The 23297-nt window shown below is 49.0% G+C and overlaps 1 protein-coding gene across 2 annotated transcripts in view; it reads right to left on the bottom strand.

Moving 5' to 3' along the window:
* The window catches only part of CCDC27 (coiled-coil domain containing 27), a 617891-nt gene extending 595514 nt beyond the window's left edge, over positions 1-22377 (bottom strand). Inside the window, exon 1 of one of the 2 annotated variants that reach the window (XM_069610244.1) lies at positions 22170-22377. The gene's annotated coding sequence lies outside the window, so the exon portion shown is untranslated. The remainder of the gene's footprint in view (positions 1-22169) is intronic. The other variant, XM_069610243.1, reaches the window with a different exon arrangement.
* Between the last annotated feature and the right edge of the window lie 920 nt (positions 22378-23297).

The following is a 23297-nucleotide window of genomic DNA, read 5'->3' as shown; positions in this document are numbered from 1 at the left end:
AAGGCAAAAAATACTGTAAAATGTACATATAGTTCTGGGGCGTGGGCAAGGTGGCAGCCGAGTAGCAGAGCTGAGCCGCCGCTCCTCCTCAGAAAATCCTCCTTCATCCTGATGCTATCGCCTGATTTGCAGCGGACATGGGTGGACAATGAAGAAACCAGTGTGGCTCATCCAGCGTGGTGACTGATGGCTCAGAGGTTGCTGAGGCCTCGGGGCATGAAGGCGGGTGCCACGTGTCACCTGAGCCCCGCCCAAGAGCACGTTTACGCTGAGAGATGATGGAGGAAGTGGGTGGCGGTGTGGCCACTGATCTGGTGGGGCCCCTGGAAGAGTTGCTGAGTGTTGTGCGTGCACTGGCTCCCTCCAGGAAACACCAATTGATGCTGCAGCACAAAAGCGGAGGAACTGCCCCGATTCAGTTAGGGTCCTGGTTGGTGGTGGCTGATGGTGCGGCCAGGGTGCAGGATACAATTAGCATCACTCGAGGTGGACGGCGTTTGGCGCCTCTCCTTCATCCGCTGGCAGGGGGCTCTGGTGAAGACTTTGAGTGGCAGAGGTGTGACTCGGAAGACTTCTGGGGCCAGCCTGGCCTATCGCAGTCCACAGAGGGATTCAGACAGCGGCATGCTGAGAGTGGCCGCAGGTGCACAGATGAGGTGGTGGGTGCTGTTGTAGTGGCACAGACAACAAACATTACTATTGCTGCAATGCTGTGGAGCGCGCTTGGGAACAACTGGGGCTGTGAATAGCCTGCTGAGAATTGTACACTCGGCCACCTCTAGTTGGCACCGTGGGCTAGGCTGGGCCCTAACATAACACCACACGGTCCCGTGTGTGAAGGAGCCCTGAACTGAACCAGCCACACCTATTAACTGGGACATCACAACGGGCCCCAGTGGCCTTTGAGCTGCTAGTGATCCCTCCCAAATGACAGGGAAGAAATCAGGAAAGACACCTGCCTCTAAGACAGACAAGTACCCAATACATCCCTGGTGGGGAGCTCAGCGCAACTCTCTTTTGTGGAGCAATCCAAAGGGTCCACCTTAAAACGTGTACGACCTTAAAGGAGGAGACACTGGAAGGAGGAAAGTAAAAGGAGGGGCGAGTGAAGGAAAAGGGGCATTTGATAAAGGAGGAAGAAAGAGAAGGTCGCACCCTGGCTGGGCTCTGCGTTTCTCTCTGAGTAAGTGCAAGAATGTGTGCATCCAAGGTGTGGCTGACAATAAAACAACTGATGACGCAGAGGAGACGAAACCCACTTTTGCCAGCACCCGGAGGTTCCTGAAGGCATTCCACGACTACGAATAACGCTTACCGGCAGTCTGCCGTTCTAGAGGGCATTCCACCACCATGGTTGATGTACACCGACAGTCCGCCGTTACAGAGGGCACCCCACCACCCACTTAGATGGCAGTCTGCCGAAGGCTGAACACAGCAGTCCACCGCAAGACACCACATTGGGCATCCACTGATCCAGCAGGTTGTATGCTGTGATTTGAGGGGACAAGGAAACACGCCACACACACAAGGTACTTCCAGTAGAAGGCAAGCTCGAGAGTGCGTGGCTCGCACAGCACCCGCGACGCAAGCAGCGTGTTGCAGGCCAGCGCCCCCGAGCGTGGGAGGAGCATCTGGGGATTCCAGGGTACTGCAGTGGCGTAGCAGGGTCACAGGCCAATCCACTCTTCGAAAGGCAGTCCGCCTCTGCCAGCAGCGGCAAGGCATCATGAAAGGACAGAAGCACAGGGTTATAAGAGGTGACGCGGTTTAAGGGGGAGTGACGCGTACATGGCAGGGTGCCAACGAGCACTCACATCCGGTGTGCACCTGTCCACGGAGGAGAGGTCCACAAACCCACCACCGGAAGCCAACAAAAGGGGTAGATGAATATCCCTCCCCGAAGCTGCAGCTCCATTACTCCATTGACGATTCAATGAGAGGTGGCACACACAGGACAGCAGAGAGAGCACCAACAGTGAAATCGGAGGAGCAGGGAAACTCACGACATATCCAATATGGGAGAGGAGGAAGCGAGAGGGGGGGGCAAACAGCCTACATAACCTGAGGAACGTTCTTAAGAATGCCCCAACCATTCCAACTTCAGCCACAACAGGATCACGGCCCTGGAGTGGCTGGAGGACTTCACAGATTTTATGGAGGCAATCAGAGACAGCACGTCACCAGCACTCCTGCATATATTTACAAACTTAGCAGGGAAGGAAATAAAAGGAATACTGAAGACCATACCCACACAGGAAAGATCCATGTACCAGCAGGTCATTGCAGCACTGAACAAGAAGTTAGTAGCACAGCCAAACAAAGACTTTGAGAGATATACCTTCAAAAGGTGTGCCCAACTACCGCACGAGACAGTGGGGGAATCGTCATAAGACCACAAAAAAGCATAACACACTGTGAGTTTGGACAATTTTTGGATGAGGAAGCAATACGCCTGAGAAGTATAGAGGGCTGCTCCTTGGCGGCCCTGAGGAAGCACCTCCTAAGGAAACCCCTCCTGCTAGAAGAGATCTTAGAGTTGGTGCGCATTCATGAAAGGGTGGAGGTCCAAGCAACGACCATCGAATGGCCAAAAGAAGGTGAGAAAGTGGTAGCAATGCACGCAAAATTGGCTGGAATGACGCAAAGGCAAAGCAGCATGGATGGAAGGCCTGTGCAGCATACCACAGAGCAAAAGTGTTACAGGTTTGGTGGGATGTTCCCACACAGGAGACTGTGCCCAGCAATGGGGCAATGGTGCACTAGATGCGGAAGTTAGAATCACCACCCAGAAGTTTGTTGAGGAGTCCTCCACCCACCAACGCTAATGCCTTCTGAACAAAGGAGAGTGACCCGTGAATTAGAGGGGAACCATCTCCAAGAGCACGAGAGACATGATGAATCACAAGATGAGTACTACCGAGGCTATGCATGGAGGCCAGGAGAAAGAGGAGGGGATGGAGACACCTGGTACTAAAGAGTGTGACACCCACAAGGGCCAGAGAAGGACTGGACACCCATGAGAGCAGCTTGGCAATACATTGGGGGGTGGGGGTGTTGTGGAGTAAACCAAAGTGTCCACTTTAAAACATGGATGACCTTAAAGGGGGAGACACTGGAGGAAGGAAAGGAAAAGGAGGGGTGAGAGAAGGAAAAGGGGCAGTCAGTAAAGGAGGAATAAAGAGAAGGTTGCACCCTGGCTGGGCTCCATGTTTCGCTCTATGTGTGTGCGAGAACGTGTGCATCCGAGGTGTGGGTGACAATAAAAGCTCAAGCTTGGAGTCCACCGCTTGTGGGGTCAATGGAAAACAACAGTGGGTTCCAGCTGCAGACGGCAAACAAGGATCTCAAACAGCTGATCCTTGAAGGCAATAAACGCATCTCGGGGCACATCGTGTCACTATCGCAGAATGCTGCACTGATCCAGCAGTATATGGAAAACCTCAGAGAGAAAGCAATGGAAAGAGAGTAGGGGGTCTCATGGTGGAGGATTTGCAAGCAAGTGCAACAACGGACGTTGCCAAAATTATAGGCAAATACGCTGTGCTAACAAGCTCATTTGTGCATAAAATCGCTCGCCCATAACAACATCCACCTTTTGGGTTTGCGGAGGGCTCGAAAACATTTCTTGAGGGCCTCATGCCCAATATACTGCTCCATGACCATGAGCTATGCTGGCTGGTCCCAGATAGGGCACATCAGATCCTGGCACAGCACCAATACCTGTTGCACCACCAGGAACCATCATCATGAAATGCCTCAAATCCCAGGACAGGGTGAAAATATTAGAGCCAGCTAGAGACCACGGTGATATTATGCGTAATGGATCAAGGGTGTTTCTATATCCGGGTTTATAGTATTGCGACACAAAAGCAGAGACAGTCATTTACCAGCGTTAAAAAATGCATATACGTGAAAAGTTCGAATCAAAAATACTGATGCAGAGAATGCTGATTCTTTTCATTCTTATTTTTCGACCTGAAATACGGACGGAGCACACCCAGAATCCCCTGCAGACCTCCAACTTCCCTCCTATCCCCTTACCCCACTCCCCATCTATTTTTGTACAAACAAGTGGGAACATTCGAACAAATAAATTCAGCATTTTCTTCCTCTGTATTTTATCATTTGAAATTTTCTACGGATAACTTAAAAAAATCATTATGTGATCAAGAACTACAATATGCATTGCTACCACCTGCATGGCTGTGAGTTGACATAAATGGCAAGAGGCATTTTTTTGCAGATCCGAAAGAGGCTGCAAGATTTGTTGAGACACTACCTAAGCATTAATAGGCCTCCAGCAGAGACCGAATCGAAGACTTTAGTTGGGGCACCAACTTGTATGTTCCCCCTGAAAAATGACATGCAAATATCTTAATGTTTTAAATTGAACTGTTGATGTGGGAGTGAATGACTAGTAGAACGTGTGAAGTTGCAGTGCATAAGGCGTTAATAGTTGAGGACGGAGGGAGTAGCAAGGCCCGTGTGCATATAAAGTGGTTGCCCTATCCATGTCTTTGTACGCCGCACACATGCCCTCATGTGAGTCCGGTGAAGTCATCCAGCTTGTCACCCAACTTGAGCAGATGTCAGGCCTACTGAGATCCACATCAACATGTTGGTTATTAAAGTTTACATCGGGAATGGCTTGAATTACAGCTTTTGGGGGTTGGCGATGGCCTATTGTTTCTTCACAGGTTGGCGGTATGGAAGCATGGTGGGAAGGAGAAGAATCGGACATGAGCGTATGGAAACCATGAAAATGGCTGCAGTGTGTGGTATAAATCAACATAACATAACATGTTTCTATGTTATGTTACAGCGACAATTTAATTCACATGTTGGCCTTATGGTGTGACAACCCAAACTAATGGCTGTGTGACATGGAATATCAGGGACATTAACAAATTTGTAAAAAGACACAGGTCCTCATTATGAGTTTGCCGTCCCGGAAACCGTTGTTTCTGTGACGACACTGACATTGTTTCCGTGACTGCAAGGTCGTGTAATCAACTGCCGATTACGGCTTGTCGGACGCGCGCACCAGACCAACGGTGAAACGGTGTCACCGCCAGCATGGAATCACCCACAGACACGGAGAAATCGCCCTAAAAATCTGTGGAATTACCGTGACCGCCCCCGCCGGCAAGTGCACAGAATCACCGGATGTGAAAACACCATGCCCGCAAAAAACGGAAAGAGAGAGGCAGCCATTATTTAAACCACAATCCACTGCCATCCTCACAGACCACAGGCCACATCACTTCCATGAGCTGTGAAAATCATCCACCACAATGGCATCAAGGATTCCTACAAGAAGACAGCGCAAGCAGAGGTTGAGTTTGGAAATGCTCACAGTGCTTGTTGAGCACATAGTGGAACATGCTGAAAAGCTATTCAGTGCAGACCAGCAGCGCAACACCCAGCAACGCCCTAAAGAGGTCTGCGCCGAGGCAGCACGCAAGTGCACTGCAGTAGGGGTGACCATACGCACCGTAAAGGACTGCCACAAGAGGTGGGATGACCTCCAGCTCTCATCGCTGCACACCGCCAGCACAGCACTGGCACCGGTGGAGGCCCAACATCCCCATTGAAACTGCAGTCGTGGGCGGAGCGGTGCAGAAGTGTCCTGCACCTTGAGGGCATACAGGGCATTGCCGATGCAGAGGCAGGAGTGAGCCCACCTGTTGATGCCGGTAAGTGCACAATATACAGAACCATGAGTGTGAATGGACCCCAGGAGTGATCCAATGCACCCACTGAAGACCCCCCCACAGCCAGGGCAGGAGTGACCCTATGCACCCTCCAATCACCCAGATGACAAGCAACACGCACTCAGTACATGCCCCCTGGACATGCACACAGTGCGTGACTGAGTACAAGCTGAGACGCACACACCCGAGTGCATAAACAGTCAAATGTGTGTACATGCAAGTGGTCACAGATCGTTCAGTGTGATGCATGTGATGGACTCATCAAATACCACCACACGACTGACTGCATGCCCTCTGTCTCCCCACAGGCACGACAAGTGACAGCGACAATGCCCAACAGGTGACGCAACATCCATCTGCACGTGGCCGATGCAGCCATCCTGCCGGCGCTGAGGATGCAAGCACCTCCGGGACACAGACACCAGCACCATCTGCAACTGTCACGGATGCACCAGCCCACGTGTTCACCCCTGTACAGGCTGCCGCCACACAAGTGGCACTCCCACCATGGCCACAGAAACCATCCTGCAGGCCGTCTGCACTGCGGAGGATGCTCTATCCAGTAGCAACAGTCCCCCGGTCATGCAGTCCGAACATGGAGGACAGGAGGAGGAGGTCAACATGGATGACCTGTCATCCCTCCACAACCTGCACTTCAGCCCCCCTCACTGCACAGCCCCATGAGGTCACCAACACCCTCCATGGCAGAGATAAGTGCACGCATGCAGCAGATGGAAGAACTGCAGGCCACCCTGTCCCAGCTTGTCGAAAAGGCAGCTGGAGGAGTCGAAGCTGCAGCGGGAGGAGGTGACACAGCAGCGGGAAGAGGCTAGGCTTATGTGGGAGGAGATGAGGCTGCAGCGGGAGGAGGTGACGCAGCAGCAGGAGGAGGCTAGGCTGCAGCAAGAAAGCAATGCAACATCGGTGCGTCGGCTTTCCAGGGCCATCGGGCGTTTCGCCACTACCAATGTCAACTTGGCATGCCATGTCCGGGAGGGCAACAGTGTCATGTCCTCCATCGCAGAGTGCATGTATGTGTCCCAGCAGGCGTTTCTTGGACGTGTGCCACCAGTCGCACCACCAGTGCATTCCACCAGCACCACACCAACAAGCTCCATCACTGGCAGCCCACGGAGGCGCTCCAGTTGGCTGAGTGCACCCTCAGGCAAGGACGCTCATGAACATAAGCGCGGCCAGAAATAGTGGCATGTGTGAATGACTGTCCACAAGACAATCTGGGAAACATTGGGTGTATGGGGGTGGGTACGTTTGGGTGCTGGGGGAGGTCTTTGATGGGTTAGTGGTCTGGAGCATGGTTGGGCATGGGTACGTTTGGGGGTGGGGGAGGTCCATGATGGGGTTAGTGGTCTGGGGCATGGTTGGGGGTGGGTATGTTTGGGTGCTGGGTGGGCACGGGTGTACAGCTTTCCTATCCAATTCACCTTCTTACCTGCTTTGTTGGCAATAAATCACTTTAGGAATAGACTTTACGAGTGGACATCCATAATTAATTTCATTTGCTATCAATCTATTTATTGAGATGCATCATCATAATCATGCAATGCTGTTCATGTACAGTCTCTCAAAAGTAAATGCGAATGAGTGCATCCCGTGCATGTTGACCATCATGTGCCCCCCTCCGAGGGGTTGCAGCCATCCCATCCCCATCGCCATTGTCATCTTCATCATCTACTTCTCCATCGTCCTCTGTGTCTGGGGGCAGAGGGACGTTCCTGCGCATGCACATATTGTGCAGCAATGCACACACAAGCACTATTTTACCCATCTTCACTGGGTTGTATAGCAGTGATCCACCAGATCTGCTCATGCAGCGGAACCTGGCCTTCAGTAGGCCAAATGTCCTCTCGATCATGCCACGTGTGCGGACGTGTGCCCTGTTGTAGGCCTCCTCATGCCTGTTCCTTGGCCTTCATATGGGCGTCATCAGCCATGGCATGAGTGCATATCCTGCGTCACCTACATGGGATATAAATGGAGGGGACATGTCAGTGTTTGTGGTAACCATGTCTTGATCAGATGCAGTGCAATCATGTGTCATTAGTCAATCATCCATATGGGGCAAGCAATGGTCTGACCAGTGTGTGAATGCATTTCCTGGGTTATTGTTGTCCACATTGGCGCTTGGACATTGTCCAACGACTTGCTGTGCATATGTAGTTGCCCTTGTGCTCATTTGTGGTTGAAAGTTTGGCATCGTGCAGTGGTGTACATACATGGGGGAGTCAGTCAATGGATACTGTGATGATGTGGTTGATGCACAATGTTGGATGTGCACTCATCATGTGCATTGGGGGGGCACTGGTGCATTGGGTGGGTGGGTTGATTCACTGCCTCATGATGTATTGGCCTCGGCTACCAGTACATGTCTTGGTTGTGCATCTCCTTTGTCAGGGTGTGAACAGGCACACTGTGCCCACCTGTAATGTGTAGCTTTTAAAAGTGTGGGTTGTGGTGTCTGTCCATTACATTGGCCAAGGGGTGATGCATTGCCAGTTGTAGGAACCCAGACACACAGGTCATTGCCCTGGACACCCCCCACCCTTTCACAGGGGCCGTGCATTGGCAGTTGTACTCACCCAATAGCCATGTGCTTTGTTCAGCATAGTGTTCCATATACCGGGGCAATGTTGAATTCCACAGGACCATTGAGTCATGTGTTGACCCCGGAAAACGTGGGCAGCAATGTGTTATCACTTGTCCAGCGTCACATACCATCTGTACATTCAGTGAGTGGTATAGTGTCCTATTGCGGTACACCATCTCCATTGCACGTGGTACAGTCAGCTCTATGTGGGTGCACTCTACTGCACCAATTCAATTTGGCATGGCCGCAATGGCATGAAAGGACAACTTGGTGGAAATGACCTGGGCAAGGGTACGGGGGAGGGTGATGTGTTCCGACACATGGTGGAGCAGGGCCTCCAGTACCTGGTCCAGTATTCTTGAGAAGCAGGGTTGTGACGGCTTGTGCAACTCACCGACAGTGTGCTGATACGCTCCAATCCCAAGGAAATGCAGTACCGAGACCACCTTAAGCAGGGGTGGGATTGCCGTCCGTATGCCAATGCAGGTGCTGATGTCATCCTCAATCATGGTGACGATAGACATGATTGTTGGACGGTCCAGCTGGTATAATGTGTGGATCTGCCCTGGGTCAAGTTCCAGGGTGAGGCCCTGATGCGGGGTATTGCCGGCTGCCTGCGGGGTCATGCCGGCTGCACATTTGGGTTTGGTATGGGTGCAGGGTTTGCTATCTGCCGCCTACGCCTCCTCCACCTCTGCCTCCTCCTCCTCTGCACCATTGCTGCCACCATGTGCAAAGCTGCCTTTAGGTTCAATAGGCCCAGAACCAATGCTGCTACAGCGGCTGCCTGCATAGTTGTGTTTAGAGATGGCCTGGGGGTGGCTGTGGCCCTTTTGTAGGCTCCCAGTGGCCTACTGGGTCCAGCTGGGCACATTTGGTGCGCCTGTGGCCTGATTCAGCTCACCTGACACTGTTTAACGCCATCTCTGCGGTGGCAGCGGTACCGCCATGGTGTTCACGGTTTTACCGCCACTTTTGTGGCAGAGTTTCCGTGTCCATGCTACTCGTAATACACACAGTCTTACCTATTGCTGGTAACTGTGGGTGTTGTCGTGCTGTGTCTGCCGACGTAGTTATCGGGTGCGTTGTCTCCGCAGTGGCGGTTTTCGGGGTGGTGGTGTTTCCAGGATCGAAGGTCGGAGTTAGCCGGTCCAGTAAATGGTGCCAGTATGGTTTTACCGGCTGCGTTCAATCCGGACCGGCGAATTCATAATGAGACCCACGGTGTCATCTCATATGTGAGATGCCATAGTATAGATTGCTATGTTGCAGGAAACGCACCTCACAGGCACTGGGCATATTAAACTAAAAAATAAGATAAAGGGTCAGCTTTGCTTCGCATCCCTTTTGTTGGAAGCCACAGGGATGGTAATCTGGATGGCACCAACGGTTCAATTTGATTTGCAAAAACAATTTTCTGATGACTTAGAGGGTTAGACGCCTGTTGAATGGCACACAGGTGTTTGTGGTAAACACATATGTGCCCAATGTAGAAGACCCTAGGTTCTTTGACATGATTTCCCAGATACTGTTGGATCAGTTGGGAAATGTGATTATATGGTGTGGCAACTTGAATTGTATACTTGACACAAGGCTCGATAGCTCCAGTACATTAAGCCCCTCCCCCCGGGACTAACATCTTGGTCACTAATGCAGGCTGTGACAAGCTCAAACTGAAAGATGTATGGAGGGACCACCGCCCTGGCATGGCTGGATACTCATACTAGTCACAAACGCACAACATATTCTTACACGTTGATATGGTATTTGTATTTGTTTATTTTTAACGCGCAGACCATCAGGCCCGGGGGCATCAGGGCGCAATTTGTACAGGGTTGCAAGAAAAGAACATACAGGGAGATACATTACAAAAAAGTATAACAATACACCTTAATAACAATCTTAATAATTACATATCTTACACATGGTACAGTGTCCCTAGGCTCTGCAGAGGAAGTATCCCTGAGGTAGTTGGGAAAGGTAGCAGACCGGAAATCGAGCAGGGGAACAGGCGGGTTGGGTAAGTAGGACCTATGTCTAACACAACTATTGCTGGTCAAAGAGCCAAGATTTGGTTTTATTCTTGAAGGCGTTGAAGGAGTCTTCAGCTCTGATGGCAGCGGGGAGGGTGTTCCAAAGTTTGGAGGCTAGGACAGGGAAGCTAGTGCATCCCGCTTTTTGGAGCTTAAACCTAGGGATAGTAAGGAAGTGAGTCTGAGCAATTCTTTGTGGTCGGGCAGTGGAGTGGCACGAAAGCTGACTGCAGAGATAGATCGGAGCCTTGTTGGCTAGGCATTTGTGCGTGAGGGCAAGCGTTTTTAGGGAAATTCTCTGCTTCACGGGTAACCACTTAAGGCTAGCTCTGGCTTCTGAGATGTGGTGGTTACGAGGGATGTTCAGAGCCGCTCGAATTGCATTGTTCTGGGTGGTTTGGAGTTTGGACAGGTTTTCTTGGCTGGTGCCTAAATATAGGGCACTGCAGTAATCTATTTTTGCCATGATAAGTGTTCTCGCTAGTGTGACGCTATTGTGGGTGGTGAGGAAAGGTCTGCAGGCTGAAATGAGTTTGCACGTGTAGGCGGAGGTGGATCTGACTGCATTAGTTTGTCTTGACAAGGAAAAGGTGGAATCCAGGTAAAAGCCTAGTGTTTTGGTGTCTTTCGAGACTTGTATGGAGTTGCCGTCTATGGTGAATGACTGATAGGATGGCTCCAGTTTGCTCAGGCGTTGTGAAGTACCCAGAATAAGTAGCTCCGTCTTATTGTCGTTCAGACATAGCTGGTGCTGGGCCATCCAGGCTTGGATGACCAAGTAGATGTCATTGAGGGCCTTGGTGTCAGCAAGATAATCACCCGAGATGGGAATGAGTATCTGGGTGTCGTCCGCATAGTTGGTGTAAGAGACATCCAGATAATCGAGCACATCGAAGAGTGGTTTCATAAAGATATTGTAAAGGGTAGGAGACACGCAAGAGCCCTGAGGAACACCGCAATGAATAGGGGAGGGAGCTGCGGCAGCGGAGGGTGCAAAGACCCTCATAGATCTGTTGCTCAGGAAGGATTTGATCCAGGCCGCTGCGGAGGGAGAGAAGTTGGCAGCAGAGTGGAGGTGCCTGCAAAGGATCTGGTGGTTAACCAAATCAAATGCGGCGGAAAGGTTGAGGAGTAATAGCATTGCTATTTTGCCCTTGTCCTTCAGGACTTCGATCTGGGTTTTTAGGTCTAATAGAGCCGTTTCGGTCCCGTGTCTGGGCCGAAATCCGGATTGTCGCAAACCTAGCAGATTGTTTGATTCAAGGTAGTTTTGGATCTGCAGATAAGCTGCACGGTCCAGTATCTTCAGCAGGAATGGTACTGTAGTAATAGGTCGGAAATTCGTAGGTATGCTTGGGTCAAGGGAAGGTTTTTTTAGTAGCGGGATCACCCAGGCGTCTTTAAGGTTTTCCGGGACAATACCTGTTTCAAAGGAAGAGTTAATGAAGGCTGTAATGAATGGGGCTAGGTCATGGGCGGAGTCCTTAATGATGGGAGCTGGGCACGGGTCACCTTGGCAGTTGGAAGGTTTCATCCTGAGGATGATATTTTCTACTTCGATGATAGTGAGAGGTGCGAAGGTGAAGGGTTTGATGTTGGCAGAGTTGGAGAGGGTGGGCCTAGTGGGGGAGGATGAGCGGTTGTCACGCCTCAGGCAGTCCTGCTTATTTTTTATTTTAGATTGGAGCATAGAGATTTTGTTTAGGAGGGCTGCTTGAATGTTAGCACACCATTTTCTGTCTTTTGTGCAAGTGTCTGGCGGGGAGACTGGGGTTTCGAGCTCTTTTAGGACTCTAAAGAGTTCCTTGGAATTAGAGTCGGCTTGTGTGATACGATTATTAAGCGATTCTTTTTTAGCAATGATGATGGCGTCTTTATAAATGAGGGAGGCGAGGAGGAAGCCGTCTTTATGCTCATCAGATGGGTGGCTTTTCCACCGGTTTTCCGCGCAGCGTTTGGCTTTGCGAAGGATTCTTAGCTGTGGAGTGAACCATGAGTTGAGGTGTGCTCGTGGTTTAGCCTTTCTAAGTTTAATTGGTGCTAAGGTGTCAATGGCCGTGAGCATCGTTTGGTTGTAGATGTCTGCAAGGGAGGTGGGATCAGAGCAGGCGTTGGTCGCCGCATTAAGAGAGGGGAGTAACAGTGGGAGGAGTTGTTCTCTTGTTATATTTTTTTTATTGCGGGTGGGGAGGGCTGGGGCTATAGGTGTTGGGGCTCGCGGGGAAGCTTCAATGTTAAATGTTATGATGTGATGGTCAGACCATAAGCATGGGGAGTTATTGAGGACCTGGATGTTTCAGTTGGAGCCGGCTAACCAATCAATGGTCCTGCCTTTAATATGGGTCAGTTCTTGTAAGTACAAGGTAAGGCCAAGGTCAGTAAGAGCATACTCCAGATCAGTTGCTACAGGATCCTTAGGGTCGCCGCGACCAAGATTGAGGTCACCTAAGATTATTGTTTGGGAGTTGTTTTTTGTATTGTCAAGAAGAAGAGTGGAAATTTCACTGACAAAGGTGGGTGCCGGCCCTGGGGGCCTGTAGATAAGGTGAAGGGTGGCCGTTTGGTTAGGTGTTAGAAGTAATTTGATTGTCAGCAGTTCAGCTGATTCGAGTTTGGAGTCGGATACCACTCTTAGGTCAAGGGAGTTTTTGTGGATGAATGCCACGCCGCCGCCTCTAGTATGGGCAGAGGAGCGGTCACAGCGTGTAATGCCAGGCGGTAAGGCCAAGGATAGAGAAGGGCCAGAGGCGGCATGTAGCCAGGTTTCGGATATGGCAATGAAGTCAAGGTTGGCAGTAGTGATAAGGTCGGCTATGTCAAGAGCGTGTGCTGTGGGGGATCTAGCATTGATGAGGGCACCCTTGAACACAGGCAATTTAACTCCTGTGGTCTTAGTATTGCAAGTGGCGGAGGGCGAAGGCGGGCTGGGTGGTGTGTGTGGGGCTTGCTTAGTGCTGTAGGTGCGGGAAGGACGAATACGGAATCTGGTGCCTAGTCTCTTGTTCCTGAGAGTAAGGGGGCAAGGTTGGTTAGGGGTTGGTTTTGTGGCAAAGTGTTTGAGCCAGAGAGCAGGGTCATTAAGGTATTGGTTAATCTGGTTGCAGGGGTGGTGAGCGTCAACGGAAGTTGCTGAAGGACTCGTTGAGGGTGTCAAAGTCATGGTGGGTGACGCTGGGTCACGTAGGTAAGGGCAGGCCAGGATATTAACATCAAAGGTAGGAGTGGTTGACTTGGGTGGTTGAGTGAATGGGGCAAGGTATGTGGTTAGGAGGTAGTGCAATAGAAGGCGCACGCTGATGTGCATGATGGTGGTGCTGGCTGCCAGAATAGGTTCCCTATGAGCTTGTTGAGAGGGACCAGTTAGGGTCTACTTGAGTGGGCTTGGTGAGATAATGGAAGGGGGTGAGGATGCTATGGTATGGCTGGAAGCCTCGGCACCTAGATAGGGATAACCCGATGGCTGGAAAGGTCAGGGCAGCCCTAGATTAGCGTAGTCGCAGGCTGTCACCCAGGGCAGTGGTAAGCCTAGATTAGACGTGACCCAAGTCAGGTACGGCACAATACAATTTGAAGCGCCCTAAGGCACAGCACCGTTGAAGTGGTCAGTGGGCTACCAAAGGGTATATTACAATTGAAATGGTCTGTAAGCGACCATAAGGCACAACACAATTGAAATGGTCTGTAAGCGACCATAAGGCACAACACAATTGAAATGGTCTGTAAGCGACCTTAAGGCACAACACAATTGAAATGGTCTGTAAGCGACCATAAGGCACAACACAATTGAAATGGTCTGTAAGCGACCTTAAGGCACAACACAATTGAAATGATCTGTAAGCGACCTTAGGCACAACACAATTGAAATGGTCTGAAAGCGACCATGAGGCACAACACAATTGAAGTGGTCTGTAAGCGACCTTAGGCACAATACAGTTATAAGGGGGTCTACTAGTGAACATAAGGCATAAAATACTTATGATATTCAAAGGTTCGAGAGTTTCAAGGGAGGCATGAAACACATTCAAATAATAGTGGCTCAGAGTACATGCCTACAGTAGTGTCTCCGGTACTGGCATGCGTGATTATACTCCTTGAAATGACGGTCCATGTAGAAAATGGAGTACAGGTAAAGGCGACTGAGGGGGAGTCGTATCATTGCAATGTCAGTAAAAGGAACAAGGACAGGGGCAAAGTACTTACAGTGGGTTCACCTAGTGTGAATGGGGGTATTTGGATACTTGCTTGCGATAGCTTGCCTCGGACTTTGCGGAAGGCGGTCGGGGAGGTTTAAATTGCGCAGGGGGGGTGGCCACGCCGCGCTCCCATGCGCGTAACAGGCGCAGGAACAGGCCTTTGTGTGGCCTTCGTGCTGGCCACCGGCGGTTCCGCCTACCGGCGGATGAATGCAGTTTTACACTGCTTCGAGCGAGGATCAGCCTCGCTTTCGTGTCATGCGGCACCTGGCATGCGGGAGTCAGGCACCCTTGAAGACAGGGTCAGGCAGGCCCTTCCATGGTGCCGGCGAGGTTCTGCGATGCACTCCGTGTGCGTAGAGCAGCTTCAGGGATGGGAGGGGGGGCTCCTGCCCTCTACCCTCGGCGAGGATGGATGGAATGGGGGCACAGGCGCAGGAACAGGCCTTTGTGTGGCCTTCGTGCTGGCCACCGGCGGTTCCGCCTACTGGCGGATGAATGCAGTTTTACACTGCTTCGAGCGAGGATCAGCCTCGCTTTCGTGCCGCGCGGCGCCCGGCATGCGGGAGTCAGGCACCCTTGAAGACAGGGTCAGGCAGGCCCTTCCATGGTGCCGGCGCGGTTCTGCGATGCACTCCGTGTGCGTAGAGCAGCTTCAGGGATGGGAGGGGGGGCTCCTTCCCTCTACCCTCGGCAAGGATGGATGGAATGGGGGCACAGGCGCAGGAACAGGCCTTTGTGTGGCCTTCGTGCTGGCCACCGGCGGTTCCGCCTACCGGCAGATGAATGCAGTTTTACACTGCTTCGAGCGAGGATCAGCCTCGCTTTCGTGCCGCGCGGCGCCCGGCATGCGGGAGTCAGGCACCCTTGAAGACAGGGTCAGGCAGGCCCTTCCATGGTGCTGGCGAGGTTCTGCGATGCACTCCGTGTGCGTAGAGCAGCTTCAGGGATGGGAGGGGGGGCTCCTGCCCTCTACCCTCGGCGAGGATGGATGGAATTTATGAGTATAGCTCATGTGCATAAAGCGATGCAAGTAGATTTCCTGGCCAGGTCTTTATCTGACCACTCCCTGCTGTGACTGATGTTGAATTTGGGTGGAGCCGCCATGTTCCCACCCAAATGGAGACTGCATCCCTCCATTTTACAAGCTGCAGCGTATAAACACATGGTAGGAGAGGAGATCAGGGAGTTCTTTGAAAGAAATAGGGGCTCAGTTACTTCAAGCGGAATACTTTGGGAGGCATTTAAGGTCACCATCCGTGGGTCTCTGATGTCCAAAACCTGGGGGGTAAGACATGTGCTGCACATGGTAATGACTGAGCTAGAAAGGCAAATACAAGTAATGGATGCCTTGCTCCACACAGACCCAACAGTTTCCACACACCTTGCAGAAACACAGGTGAAAATGAACACAGCACATGACAGGCTAAGCAAAGTTAAGTATTGTGAACACACCATGTATAAACATGAGCTCAAGGAAAAGGCAGGGAAATCCCTAGCTTGTATGACATCGAAAGCATGGGATAGGAGACCAATTACCCAATTTGAAACATCTGGGGGGAGTGTTGCAGAGGACCTGCAATTGATTAATGATACATTTAAAGAGTATCACATGGGCCTGTACATGGAAAAGAATGGTGCTTATGTGATGCCTAGAATTGGCTACTTGGTGTGTTTTTCTTAAATGACTCTGCTCTTTTAAGACCAATCCTGTGCGCCCTTTGAATATTGAGGTCTGTGGACGGTTGTAGATTCAAAATAGGAATATATATATTTTTTTTAAAAGAGCCACATTATCCCCTTCAACTCATCAGGAAAGTCGAAGACATGTAGATTATTTCTACGATTTCTATTTTTCCAAGTATTCATTTTGTTTCTGCAGAGTTAGTATGGGTTGCTCCAAGTGAGCTACCTCCGAAGCAACGTCCTCAGGCACACGGACCCTTCTTTCAACCTCATCAAATCTGTACTCAAAGCTCATCCATCTTTCATCCACTTGTTGAAGCTTGGTGTTGGTAGTCTCCATGAAAGGCTTCAGTGCTCTTATTTCTATCAGGATAGACTCCATATTTGACTCCAAAATTGTTTGGGTTGGAGAAGGGAAGTCACTTTTGGGTCCTCTTTAGCGTGGCCGCTGCTATTGTTTCTTTATTGGATGAACCTTTTGTTTTGTTTTTTGGTGCAGACATCTTGATATATGAGTTGGGGCCACAAAAGGATCTAGTGAGTACAGACGTTCCTTCCCCCTCAGTTATATCAAGGCTGAAGCTGGTTGCCTGATATTAATGCCACTTATTGAAAAATAATATTAGTTGCAGGTCTCTGGCAGATCTACATCAATAGTAGGAGGTGACAGGATTCACCATATGTACCATTTAACCAGAGGAAACCTTCTTTATGTTCTCCTTTTTTTATAGTCACCTCTTTATTTTCTTGCTCCTTGAATATATACGCAAATCCAATTGATCCTGCAGAAAGCAAAAGGGATGGATCATCTTATACGGAATGGCCATAGAATCTTAATTTCACAAGATGTCTCTAAAACACAGCGCAAAGGAGGAAAGAACTACTCTCATATCGTCCAGCGCTCAAGCAATTAAATGCTAGATATGGCCTGAGTCAACCATGCACTTTCAAGTTTACCATTAATGGTAAGAAATCCTCATTTGAGGACCCAACCGATTTCAAAAACTACATAAGACTGCAGAAGATGGAAGCAATGGATGCAGGCCGCACTAGCCACCAATGATTGCTTTCTCTTTCCTACAGGTTTCTGCTTCATGATCTGCTTCATTAGCATTTCGTTTTGAACAATCATCCCACTGGAACTGCCATTTTTAGAACTGCCTGGAGCTGATTTTTTTCTCTGGTTGCTGATCTTAAACAGTTTAGTTTTTGCATAATAGGATGTAGCAAAAATGAATGAATCTCTTGTTGTATTTGTTACTACCGTTATACTATATACTGTTACTTTATGAGCCTAAATGTTGCGCTATTTATAATTCATGTTTCATACAAACTCAGATTGTACTTGTGTATTCTGACATTAAATAAATAAATACATCTTTAAACAAAAAAAAAAGAATCGACTACTTGACGTGAATAACTTTACAGAGGGTGGCCCAATCCGAAAACTTGACCCTAGAGGGATCTATAACGACGCAGGGCATCCAGTGGGCAATTTTAAATCTCCCAAACAGCAGTAGCAGTGGGGCCAGACGGCCTACCCACTGAATTCTATACCACATTTAGCGAGATTTTAATCCCATACTTGTAGGATTTGTATATGTAGGCCATGGAGAGAGGACGACTGCTGCCCTCATTGAAAAAAACTATAATTATTGTACTATTGAAGCCTGAGGTCAAGTGCTGCTCCTACAGACCTCTTTCTTTTACTAAATACAGATGTGAAGATAATCATTATTATTATAGAACCACTGGCGAACAACCTTAGAACGGAATTTGCAGACCAGGGCATTACTGTGGCTATCACCAGAATGTGGTTTCACTATATGCAGACAACATCCTATTATACATGAGGGAACTGAAAACCAGAATGCCTCTTATGCTAGGGAGATCGAACATTTCAGAAAGGTTTACGGCCTGTGCATTATCTGGCCTAAGTCAACACTGTATCCACTGCGTGGTTCTAGTGAACTGGGGATGGACTACTTGCCACTTAAGATGTCGACCAACTCATTAAAGTATCTAGGCTATGGATTAGTGCAGATTTTGACAGTATGTACAGGGAGGATCTGAAATGTATGGTACCTAAATTAAATAAACCGGTGACTACTTGGGCTGGCCTTCCTTTATCGCTTATGCGGTAACAACTGCTGCAAAGATTGTTATCCTACCAAGACTCTTACATTGCCTACAAGTTATGACAGTGGCTGTACCGCTCACATTTTTTAAGAAACAAGATGTGATGCTGCTCACTATTATGGGGCGGCAAAATCCTGCAAATTGCGCTGTCTGCATTGAAACTGCCCATAGAAAATGGTGGGCTGAGTGCTCCGGACTTTAAATTGTATTATTGCACTGCACAATTGCAACATGCGGTGGTTGGTGATCTATAGAAGGGCGTAAACGAGTTGTTCTTTCAGGAATTCTGCCTGAAGTGCAAGAACGTGATTTCTTGCATAAGCCGCAACAATGACAGTTCTCCGTGGACTGTTGCCGGACTTAGCCCAAACTCCTACTGAGCCTGGGATGGGTACAGTGATTAAGGCATTAAAGTATGGGGGAGACAAGTTTCGAGCCCACACAGGGCACTTATAGCGGATCAGTCCCCAGGAACTAGGAAGGTTAGGGAAAAATGGGAACAGGATTTGGGCACAAACATAGACGATGCAAAGCGGAAAGAGATCTGCCGGCATGTCGGAGAGGTCTCCTCAAATGCCAGACTAAAACTAATTCAATACAAATACATACGCAGAATATACTTAACACCTGAATGCATACATAAATTCACCCCAGAATGCCCCGATGGATGCCCTAGATGTATGGCGCAACCAGCCAACCTCCTACATGTGGCCTGGGGCTGCACTCTGACTCGCTAATAGCTAGGCAATTATGGAAATTACAGAATTGGAGTTAGTCGTTGACCCAGAGGTATGTCTGCTGGGCAAAATCCATAAAAAGAAGAACGGGAAAATAAACAGGAAATGTATAGCACTTGGATTTATTTTGTTAAAGTGCAGGATTGTAATAAATGGAAAAGCGCTACTGCTCCGGCTCTTGAGGACTGGAGGCAGGATCTCATTAGATGGTCCACTGCCGAAAGAGATTTACAAGTTCAGAGAGCCATCAGGGCAGGAGCTGAAAGCCTTCATTCACAATGGGATGAGATCAATGGTGTACCGAGCAGGGGGGGCTGAGGGGGGGGCAGCTTGCTCTTTCACTAGTCAGACTGGGACATTTGGGATAGGGACACCTCTCCCATTCGTCACCCTCATTAAAAATGAGGGTGCCGGTCGGGAAAAGTGATCTGCTGGCAGGACAATGAGGGTTGCTGATCCATCCTCCACTTTAAATCCAAAAGTCATCTAGTTTGCAGACAGAGGCACAATTGCTGCTTTCTGTAAATCGGACAAAATCCCCATACAGTCCTGTGGACTCCAAAAATCGAAACTAACAGCAGTTACTGCACTCATATTTCTGCAGTAAACTTGCAGCACCTAGTGGTGGTAACAGTAAATGAGTTTGATGGTAATTCCTAGAGAATTACTCCCATAATATATGATATTATATAATATTAGAACCCTCAGCAGGTGCGGGAGCCAATCAGGTTGCTCCAAATCTACTGATGCAAGCCTGGGTTCGGAGCAACCTGAGGGCTCTGTGCACCCGCCCTCCACTGGCGCTAGTGTTTTCCCTCCTTCCCTACCCCCACTGCCAAATTCAGCCCCTTAACATCCCCCACACCCGATCCAACTTACCTTAAATGGACTCCTCCGCCCGGGTTCCTCAGCCCGATCTGCCCCATCAGCTTGGTTTTCTGGTAAACCATGGAAATGGAAGATGGGATCAGAGCGGAGCTCCGCCTTCCATTTCCATAGTAATTCTGACTCTTCCCTCCCGCTGCTGTGAACGAAGCAGCGCAGCTGTTTTATTTTTTCAATTGCTATTAGTACTTTGTGGGTTTGCATCAGGGTGCTAATAGCAACAATAACGTGATCTACAGGCTTCTCCGAACCAGTAACGGCACCAGGGCCCGTCGTTAAGGCTCTCGCTTCACTCGGGCCTATAACTTGGTCCCCGGTGGTTACCGGCTGCTTTAATATATTCTTACTTTTATCTTCATACTACATGTAACACCAAACAATAACTAACATTAAAATGCTAAGTTCAAGCATGCCCACATACAATAGCAATATACAGTCAAAACGCTATTAACACATTAAAAACAATCCAAAACAAAAGGTGCGAGTTAACATTCCAACAATGTTGGGTTTATTTTATGTTCATTGTTAAATAATAGCTCCTACTTTCAACCTACAATCAGGCTTGGACTGGCCTATAGAACAATAGGGTGATGCCCAAAGCAAAAATGTTTAATACTGGTGTGGGGCAGTTTTTTGGGGGTCAAAGTGGCCCACTTTTTTGGCTCATGTGGCCCAGTTTGATATGTTACTTCACCGTGCGGCTAGTAGTTTTGACCATTGCTACTGAATGAATATTCTTTAAAATATACAATTTGTATCACATTTTATCAAAAACCTTCCCTTTGAGTACTACTCAAACATGCTGTCACAAAAGGAATGAATTGCCACTTGCAACTGTGGGGCACTTTTTCATTGGTCCCCGAGACAATTGTATGCGCCAGTCGGACCCTGCCTACAATAGCACAGTTAGCGTGACAGCAGCAGATATATTGAAGTACTTTTGTCATTAACTCTGCTTATCTGGTAGTGTGGATAAAGAAGCTTTGGGACATACCTGGAAGACATTTAAAGCAGAATGTGTCAAACCTACCGACCCAAAATTACAGTTCGCAACATTAGAGGCACGCTGTGTGCCAACCCTTGGCAACCAGGGGCAGCCCGTGATTACCCAGTCATGCCTGCCAAAGGCGTGCCATCGCTTCGAGACGTGCCCACATGCGACCACCGTTCCCTGTGGATATTATGCCTTTGGCAATGCACAGTGTCTCTTGAACCTAGCTACAGCGACTGGCAACGCCCAGGCACAGGCTGGGGGACCCTTGCTGCAGTGCTTGCAGGGCTGTGACCACTCCCTGTAGGCGTCCTGCCTTGACATGACCTCTGGCCTTGCCCGGGTACGGGGAACCTGCCTGCAGCCAGCCCCTTGCAGAGTAAACCAAACTACAGTGGTGTAGGCCACTGTACCTGGACTTGTTGTCAAAGCAGTTCCCACAAGGCATTCAGAAATGCCATAGTCTTTGGGCGCAGCGGCAAATTCAACCTATATGGCATGCACGGTGCCTGGGCCACAATGAACCTATCTGTGGTGCCTGCATGGCATGGCTGCAGGTTATGCCCTGCGTCTGGGACTTGGCCGTCAGACAGATATGATGCCACGAGTACTTTGACCCAGTGGCCAGACATATGTGTGCAAGGGGACTGTACCTTGTTCATTCCTTTCCTACAGTGAAACCATAATTACTGTTCTTGTTGATTTCTAGAGTGCTTCGTGCTTAACTCCTTGAGCTTCTAAGCGCCCTACCGGGGATCAGACCCATGTTGCATTACATGTGTTGCCCCTGAGCTATTCTCCCGGCTACGATAGAATCCATGATTGGGTGCTTTAATTCATATTTTTCAATGGCTTTAAACCCAATGATTCAGGATTATAGCCTATGGCCCATCAATTCCATGTTATACAAAATACATTAAAAAATCATGCCATAGGGTGATACGTACTGATAACCGCTTATTCTCCTACAATACCTTGGCATTTACACTACTCAAACTTCAGTCTTGTGATGGAGCATGTCACCAGAACCCTCTGGTGTCATTACATGTTATGTATCCCCAATACTCTGCATACATGTAAAAATACATTCTAAATATTGGAAACAGTCTTTCAGAAGGTAAAGAAGTGCCCATTTCTATTACAGGTGTTAACATTTTCAGAGCATCATCAGGTTTTCAGTACATACCATTATCAATCAGAACATGGATCAATGCCTTCATGTAAAAAGCAGCTCTGGCCAAACTCAACTCATCTTCTGTTGGTGACTGTCCATGACGCTTAACCCCAGGATGACATCTCTTTAAAAGAGAGACTCCCCCTCCTGCTTGTATTTAGTCTACCTGGACATGAGCTAGAAGACAGAGCAGCACAGCCCAAGTCTGGTTAAAAATAAACAACTGCTCGCCTGGAGCCTAAAACGGAATGTTCAGAGTCTGGAATGCTCAGGTGAAGTGATGTTTGGAGCATGGACGCTTCCTCTGTGATGGCCACATACACTCCAAGCAATCAGAGGTTACTAACTATGAGCGCTACTGAATGAACCAAACAAATGTGCACAATGAACGTTAATCTCCAGTTAACGGGTTTTAGGATATCCACGTGGATATGGAAAGCATTTGGCCTATGCAGCTGATCAGTAGATGTTTTGAATTGTGTTGATTGGTCAGTTCCCAAAGGGAAGTTGCAGTGCTCAAGTGAGCAATTTACGCTCTGATACTCATGTCTACACTTTCATTGGCAGTGTAAGAGAGACCAAGGCTTAATTGTGAAGGGGTACCTTACTTGATTGAATGAATGAATTAATGCTTGCTGTTGGAAATGGCCCACGCTGTGGTACTAGAAATAATTCCTAATTGCATTGGGTCAGACCCTTGTTGATGCTACATCGGTCATTGCTGCTCACTTTAGTATTCAGCACATACAAAAGCCCTGTAGCAGAGCTTCTGGTACTGTCGCATAAGAGGAAGATATGGCAATTGCGTGTTTAGAAATGCGGAAGTAATTCATTGCAGGGCTGTAGAGCATCCTTGCTTACAACCGTGGGAGCGCTAGGCTCTCTGACCAACACAAAGCCTGGCAATAGTTAGAGTACAGGACCATTGCCGTTAATTGTTCAAACATGAAAAGCAAAGAGAAGACAGACATAACAATCCGAGCACATGCTCTAACCTCTATCACATTGCACTCTTGTTTGTACCATTACTTAAATCCCAATTTAAATGCACTTTGGCCAAAAAACTAACCACTGAAACATCTCGTGGTGGATATGACGGATCTCACGCTGAAAGAAGATGCTACCACAGCAAACATGTTA

Source organism: Ambystoma mexicanum, chromosome 8, assembly GCF_040938575.1.
Source record: "Ambystoma mexicanum isolate Mex_15411 chromosome 8, UKY_AmexF1_1, whole genome shotgun sequence".
Lineage (NCBI taxonomy): Eukaryota > Metazoa > Chordata > Amphibia > Caudata > Ambystomatidae > Ambystoma > Ambystoma mexicanum.
The sequence above is the reverse complement of the archived record's forward strand: the minus strand, read 5'-3'. Positions and strand labels throughout refer to the sequence as shown.